Consider the following 8,589-nt stretch of genomic DNA (forward strand, 5'->3'; position numbering starts at 1 on the left):
AGGAATCTGATCAAAATATTTTGTCACTGTTTTCCCTGACCTAAGTTTTAGCTCCAACCCATGTTACTCTGGAAACCTTTTAACACCTCTTTTTAATTATGAAACGTACATGAAAATGCTCATTAGGATAAAGACTTTAACCTTTGGCCAACAGAGAGAAACAGCTTTTAAACCAGTCTTTTGAGATTACTGTCTCCCTTTTCTCAAATAATGCTGCTGTTCTGAGAATGCTCAATTTAACCAAATCTTTATTACAAATTGGCATCCAGCTCTAACTTAATGCTGTATGGTGGATTAAACCACAAGGTTGTGTTTGCAGCGTTGATTTTGAAGCTTCAGACAAATTTGGCCTTAGCCTTTATTATATAAAATGAAGTTCATTTAGATTTGAATGGAAAAGGAATCTGGGGGATTGATTCCATCTTTAGGGAATCTCCTTCTTGAGAAAAATGGGGTTTATTTTGCTGATGGAAAGTGTATTGTAGTTGGGTTTTGGATCTTAAAAAGAACCTGGAGTGATTTGGAGCTGCGTTGTTCAAGACCTTCAAGCACTTAGCAGGGCAAAGTATCTCCTATTTGTACTGTACAATACAGACCATTAAGTAACTATGTTTGTCATGCAGTGCATATTGCACTACATCTGGTTTCTTCTTACTCCCTCAACTTAGAAATAGAAGTTCAACTGTTCCCATAATGAGAGAGCTGTGCTGGCATTTTAATTTTTAAAAAGCACATTCTAGAATTCTTCAGTTAAAGCAGGGACAGTCTTTCAAAATTATTGTCCATGTTCTGTTCCTGTAACAGTGTGTAGAAAGTGTTAATAATATAACACAGTACACAAGAACAGATGTCCCATGGCAAAGTTGAGATAAAATTGGCAGAAATTAACACTCGGTTTGAAAATGTGCAGCAATGGAAACTTTGTTCTGCATATGGGGGCTCAAGCCTACGTCCCCTCCCCTTCATTATTGGACAAAGAGGAAAATAGGAACAAAACAAAAATAGAAATTGATAAAAAAAGCTCAATCAATGTGTCTATTTTTATCTTGCAGAAGAATTTCATTTGCTGATCCATTTTCTTTACATAATTGCCAATGAATTGGGCTCACCTTTAATCTCTGAAACTCAGCTCTTAATTGCATCAACACAATCTATAAAGGCCTGCAACGTAATCCCAGTTCCAGAACGCTGTTGCTTTGATCTATTTCTGAGCCATTATCTCCTCAAATTTTTATTTGTTTTATTTTTTAACTCAACAAACTTGGAAAATTAGGATATTCAGATAAATGATTTCAGGTTTGACTTGTCCTGTTTCACGGAGAGAAGAAAAATCAGCGTCGGGTTGAATAAAGCCCTCAGTATTAAATTTCTGAAAAATTGGGAGTATGTGAAATTGATGGATAGTAGCTTTGTAAACTTGGAGGTTTTCCTTCCTCACAGTTCAGAAATGAATTTACATATATATTTAATATTCAGATCTCTCCCTTATTTGATATTGAATCTTTTAGTGAGCAATGGCACAGGACAGTGCTGAAGATGCCACAATAAGCCATTTTTTATGTGTAGATTGTGTAGGTGGCCTATTTGCTGGCCTATTGAGCATTTTTGTTTTTTACACTATATATTTCTCTAAAGTGATAATAAGCCAATGACCACTCACAGGTTAGGGCTGTCTTTGAAATGCAAGAAAACTTTCTCACAAAAATGTTATTCCTTCATGTGAATAAACCAAATATATACTGCTAAATTATTCCCAGCTGAGCAATTTTTTTGCTGCCCAGTAAGGACTGAGAGTGCAATTACAATTTTTGATTTCTTTATCAAAATGACTGTTGAATATCAGTCCTTTCTAAGATGTACACAGCCAAGGAAAGGTGATTAATAAATATATTTACCTTTGACATTCAGGATATCAGAACTTTGTACCTTGATTCACACTTTGTGGACCATCTAACTGTGTGTTAGTCTGAGAAATTGGAATTTCTACTACGTTTGGTAGATGGGAAGGTACTGTGGTCATTGTATCATGATGACTGACCAGCAAAGCATTCTGATTATTCAGAACAGAATATAAAGCTTTTTCTTAATTTTATTTTTAAAATATGTTTTAGATTTTCTTCTTTTAACAAGGTATGTTAGTCTTATCCTTCTGTCTCTCAAAAATTGATTTGTGAGTGCCAAACATTAGCTATTGTTCTTTCTCATCCAGAAAACAATAGATCAATTTAATCAATCAATTTAATTCTGTGCCTCTGCTTCTCCAATTCTAATGAAACTTGATTATCAAAAGATGCAATACTCCTCTTATAGAATTTGCATTAATTAGACTTTCTCCTGCATACAATCCTTTTGAGTGCTTAAGTGCTTTCAGTTTGATAATTCATTACAGTCAAGCAGAGACTGTGGGGCTATGTCAGCATCATTTTGTATGTTTTACCTTGTCACAAAGAGGTTTCAAATTTTACCCTTTCAGCACCTTTGAACATCTGCCTGGAAAAACCAAGAATTTTTAGAAAGTATGACTTGTTGAGTTTTTGGATTATCTGATCTTTCTTTGTCCAGAGACTCTCTGTGAAAACTCATCAAGAGGCAGAGGAGAACCAGGCAGTCAGAAGGGATGGGAGTTTTTGTGACGTTATTTCAATAGGAGTCATAAGGGATGTTTTTAATAATTTTGATAAAATAACCTTTCACAACTTGCTGTGGTGACACAATGTCTCTGAGTGCCATCTGTCTTTGAAATCTGTACAATATGTCCTACATAATACCTAGTTTTAAGAACTACAGTGTCTGAAATGTCTAAGTAGCAAAAGGGAGAACTTCGATAAGAGGAGAAGGAGAACACTCCACAAGATTTCCTAGTACTGCTGAAAGACAGCCATTGTCTGCTGGCTGAGAGCTGACCTGAACAAAGCAAAATAACACATCATGTCCCAGCTAGAGACCCTCAGGTTCCTGTGTGTCTGTTAAATAGGAAAAGATCCTGATTTCTGAGACTGTAGGTAGGGAAGTCAGAGACTCACCCTTTTGTATAGAAAGACTTTTTGATGGCAAAAAATTAAAGCTACTACTGATTGATTCTTCAACTGTCCACTGAGATGGAACCAATATCATTAAATCAAGACAGTATTTCTGGTTTGGGTTTTATGATTGACAAGCCTGGTAAAGCTGTTAAAATTTTATTTATCTCTGTGTGTCCCAGAGATCCAGAGAGCAATCCTTGACCATGTTATAAGTCTTAGTAAGGGCTACGTTGGATAAGTCAACAGCTAGAGCGGAGATGAAAACTAAACTGCTGGTTATCAAAACTAACAGATAAGCAACAGGAGAGCAACCCATTCCTGGAATGAACTGGAATTATCTGCTCCTGCAAGCAGGGTGGTAGTCGTAGGGAAACCTTGTTCAGGCTTTATAAACAGCATTTGGCAGGGTGGCAAATGTCTGCAATCTGAGATGATGTTTTTCAACTCTTTCTTCACCCTGTCATTCATCACTCTTCTTATTTTTATAAAACATACAGAGCTTGAGCTAAAGTGTGCAAAAGGGAAAGATTCTTGTGCCTTCAGTGGGCTGTGTGTGAAACCTTTGTTGTGATTTCCTTCTCTTCCTCTTCCCAGTCTTGATCTCAAGTAAATCTTGGCCTTTCACTCAGACCTTTATGAGCAGGGCTTGATAATCATGTGGATTTTTTTGTCGTAACTGCTAAGAGCTGTGATTTAGGATGAAATCATTGAACTTAACATAGCCAGCAATACTAGACACTATGTACCAAAAAAGAAACACAGATTCATCTGACATTCCATCCCCATTGAATGGAATCCATCCTTACAGGCTGGAAAGAGATCCTCTTGTGCGCTGTGTCAGTGGTAAATATTGTTGTCTCATGTTACTTTTTTCTTTTGAAATGAATGTGCCTTTTTTTCCTTCAAAATCCATCTCAACACACAACTCAAAGTATGTTCTGCTGGTGGTTAAATTTATGGGTTTGAGTTTGTGTAGCTGCTTTTACAGCAGTAAATCTTGCCTTGTCCGTAGGCTAAGTTGAACTTCTGCTGCACAGAAAGAAAAAACCAAAACCGTTTGGAGTAAATGGGATTAGCAATGTATGTGTTACTCTTCTACATACACAGATACATGTGGAAATTATAGTTAAAGCAATCCTTGTTTCCCCATTTTGATATTCTACTAGGTTACATACAAAAGATGCAAAGCATCACTTTTTTTTTTTTTTTTAATAACCTGGCAGAATCATCATTAACAACAGGAGGGCAATTATTTCTCTTCATTAAACTTCTCAATGCTTATTTAAAATAATCAAGAAACCATATGCTTTGTAGTCTTGCATAGTTAATGCATATCCATTTCTGTGTTTTCTGTAACATCAAGGCCCAAAATTATACTGAAGGTTTAGAAAATACCTGTGGTCAGATGGTAATTTCAGAAATAGCTGTTAAGCTGTGTTAATTAAATCCTTAGTTTTTGTAGATATATGTTTTAACTTCTAACAGAGGTTAATGTAGATGTCTGGCTGCTATAGGAGCCTGTGAAAATGCGTCACTGAATGTAACCTGAAGTTAAATCTTCAGGAGTTGAAAAGGTTTTTTTTCTTTTGTTTTGTTTTGGGGTTTTTGTTGTTGTTTGCGGGGGGGATATGCTAGTTTGTTTGTTTGTTTTTGTTTTTAATCCATTGGAAATGGATTTTAAGACAAAATCAGATATGAGTGCCTTTTTTTCTCCAAGGAAGTTCAGAATCTGCCCAAAACCAGGTTGTGGCACAAATATTTCAGAATTAAAACACTATGAAAAATAATAATGGCAATGCTTTGCAGATGAGGCATTGTACATAGGTACTGCTGTTTATTGCTAATCAATTAGAAGAACATGGTGTCTTTGCTATTAATTTTAAAATATGTTTAGAATTAATTTTCCCTTGCTCTCAGGAGCAATTGTAGCACATAGACTTCTAAATCCCACTGATTTTACATGACATTTCATTAGACTTGCTCAGAATACTGATGTGAACCCCTTTAAACCACACATTGTAAGTTCTAAATAGGCTTGGTGAATAAATGTCACACTTCAGTTTATTTTTTAACTTTTCAAACTGTGAACCAATATATAAATAGTCACTGGATTCGCAGAGACTTCACTGCAGTAATATTCATTAAGGGTTTTTACTCTGATCCAAGTCCAGTCTGTGGTATTTTGTTTGAAAGACTGTGGTGTCACAGAAACACTGTGCTAATAAATCAGCCTCTTCAGAAGCCGAATACTGAAGCAACATTTTGGGTTGGATTGGATTGTTCTATTCATGCTCCATTCCTACGCTCTGTTCTATGGAGCGTAGAACAACTCCTTGAATTCTCAGAGGAGATTGGGGAATTTAATGATTTAATCATAAGAAATTAATGTGGAAACATTCATGTTAGCAGACTTAAACAGAAAATTTCATAAATATTGAAATTTAAGTAGGTCCAATATCATGCTTGAACCCGCTCAAAAATTGATGATCCATAACTTGACAACTTTAAAGAACATGACAAAATTGGACTTTCTGTGGTTTCTAAAGTTTGGAGAGCATTCCTTCACATCAGTATTGCATATTGCATCACTGCTCCCTCTTTCAGAAAATATGGTGGTTTGTGGATTTGGATGGAGGTGGGTTTTCTTTTGTTTTGTTGTGTTTCTTTTTCTTAACAATTTTTTTACAATAACATGTACTCAGACTCTGCTGTCAGCAGTATTTGCTACATTGCAGAGCCTCGGGCTTCTGAACTCGAGCTCTTTCAGGGTTTTTTGAGCACAGTATCCAAAGAATACAGTGAGATCCCAGGAGGGAATGCTCACTAGGGAGTATAACTTTTTGTGTGGTCTGCAAAGATTTCCTTGTCCCACGAATCGCAAACCTCACTATCTCATGGCAATGCTTTGAACCAGCATTGCTGTAGGAAAACCTTTTAACCCTGTAAGATGCAGTTCTCCAAAACTATTTATCCTTTGTTGAGTCATATTACAGTTTCCATGGCACTTTCAGAACTGGTTAGTGATAAAAGACTCAAATGTAAGAGAATTTCAACAGACTTTTGTATTTGGCAGGTGACATTCTATTATGACAAAGAGCTGTAGTGTGCAGCTGGAACTGAAAATAGGGAGCTGTCATTCCTTGATATAATTTTAAGTAACTGTTAAAAAAAAGCCAATCAAACATCGAGGTTCTTGCACTTGTTATTTTAAATGGGATATTTGCCTGCAATAAAGAGAAACATATAATGTAGAGTCAGTAATTTACTGGTAACTGGTTAATAACAATAAGCAAGCAATAATAAACCACAACTGACATATTTTAACAGGCTGTTATAGATCACTTTTGAAGTGTTCTTCTCATATTTTGGTTGTGTGTAGAGTCCCAATGTTGATGGCTGTTCTTTCTTAGGTGGAGTGTCACAACAAGACATCCTGTCCCCAGCTCTGATGAGCAAGTGTTACTCCTGGTGGTGTCATCTTCTTTCCCCATAGGTTCCCTGTGGCCACTTGTGCACACTGGCAATAACAGCTGACTTAACTTCTCATTTTGGTTTAATCTGCAACTTTCTGCTGTCCCTGAGTTTTACTCCAGGATGGAACCAAAGTATTGTCACTTATGTAGTTCCTGCTCTGCTGCCCTTTGTTTGAACTGTTCGATCGTGTGATTTATGTTGTGTTTGAGGAATATTTGCCCTATCTTATTCCCTCACATGAGGGATACATCCTCATTGATGCAGACTCTGAAATATATCCTGGCATCTAAGCAAAGGCATTTAACCTGGATTATGGCATCAGTGTCTTGGGGTTTTGATCAAATGTTGTCTGAGTGAAGGGGCCCACAAACCATATGTTCCAGATCTACATAGTTACTGTTTTTTTACTGTAACCTTTCCCTGGAGCAGGGGTTTAGCAAGTCAGCTCCATTTCAAAGACTTAATCAATACTCTCAACATGCTTTGAGATCCTTAGGTGAAGTAACATAATGAATTGATAACTTTTCTGTAGAATGAATTTATTTTCTTTGCATTGTCCTTCATATAAGAAGGAAGACAAGACCAGTGAAAACAGTTGGATTTGTATTTATACATCTGAGCCAGTGAAATTCCATTTGAAAACATTTCACATCAAACAGAAGAAGATCCATTTGCAGCTGCTTTAGCATTCATTCCGTAGCTTGATCTAATTCTTTTGCAAAATTTGTGCTTTCTGAAATGGAAGCGGCAATTTTCTTAATGCATTTAGCACCATACTTAATATTATAATAATACTGATTTATACTCTTTTCATGTCTCTCTTGAACTATTGTTTAACACTGGAAAATATCCTCTAACATTTGTTGGAATGAAGAAAAGGTGAATATAAATAAAAATATGCGTATAGGTGTTAGAAGGTGCAGTTTCTGAATATAACTATTTTGATCTATAATTACTTGCCAAGAATCTTTCAATGTCTGCTAAATGGAGAATGAAATTCAACTCCATCTACATATCATTACAAGGTAAGGGTAAGCTTATAAAGCACTGAGTGAAATGCTAATCAGCCCTTCTAAGACAAAAGAGGAATTAAATGATTGAAATCCAATGGGAGGTATTTTCAGCTCTAATCAGGTGGTTTAATGGAGTTGTGCACACTGTGCCAAATGTATCCTTTCTTTTTTGCATCTGGCTTGATTTGGACCAGCAATTATTTGAAGAATAAAGAGTTATTATGAAGATCTGCTCAATTCTTGTCCTGCTAAGTTTGTACCTACTGCAGAAGTGTGGTGAGGCTGCATGAAGTGTTAGGACCTGCATTAGTCATTGAAGGTTCAATCACAAAAATTGACTTTGCTTCAAAGACCCTCATGATTCCTTAGAGATTGCTGTTGTACTGTGGACTATGGAATAATGCCATAAATGCAGTAAATTAAATTAAGCAAGCAACAGGGAAAATGTTGTATTAAAATGTCATATTAAGAGAAAGTGTGTTAGTATCAATACATCAAATTAATTGTTAGGTTGAATTATACTTAAAATACCAGCAAAGCCCTACAGTTTCTCAGAAATCATTTTGAGCCCTACTAGGTAGGGTTCTATAGATCTTGATGCTAAATGGTACGTACAGACTCTGCTTGACTAGACTGGGAGAACACTTTAAGCATAAGGTGATACTTGAAAGTGTTCTAATGCCAGTGCACATTGGAATAATGCTGTAGAGTTCTGTCCGCACTATCGGTGGATGGTTTTGTCTCCACCTTTCCACTTTGAGTGGCTCTAGAATGACTCCACGTCTTCCTGAGAGGGTGTTCAACAGCTGAGTGAGGCCAGGGGTCTCTTTGGCTTTTAGCCCTGGCCCGTCGAGGCGGACTTGGCCAAACCCGAGCTGTGTTCGCGGTGGGATAAACTTTGTGTGCGCGCCATCTGCTGGGCCCCGCTCAAACACCTGCCACCGGTACCTAAATAAAGTCACCTACAACCAAAGGGGTGACGGCCAGAACATGAGCAACATAAAGGGCTCTCAGTTTATGGAAGCAGCAGGTTTTTTAGAGTGGCTGTAGTTCACATGGTTTTCTTTCTAATGCATTGA

The 8,589-nt window shown here is 36.8% G+C and overlaps 1 protein-coding gene across 1 annotated transcript in view; it reads left to right on the forward strand.

Moving 5' to 3' along the window:
* Nucleotides 1-8,589, forward strand: part of GLDN (gliomedin) — a 126,190-nt gene that overhangs the window by 61,889 nt on the left and 55,712 nt on the right. The window lies entirely within an intron of this gene.

This window comes from Myiozetetes cayanensis, unplaced genomic scaffold, assembly GCF_022539395.1.
Source record: "Myiozetetes cayanensis isolate MyiCay16 unplaced genomic scaffold, myiCay2020 scf14, whole genome shotgun sequence".
Taxonomy (NCBI): Eukaryota; Metazoa; Chordata; class Aves; order Passeriformes; family Tyrannidae; genus Myiozetetes; species Myiozetetes cayanensis.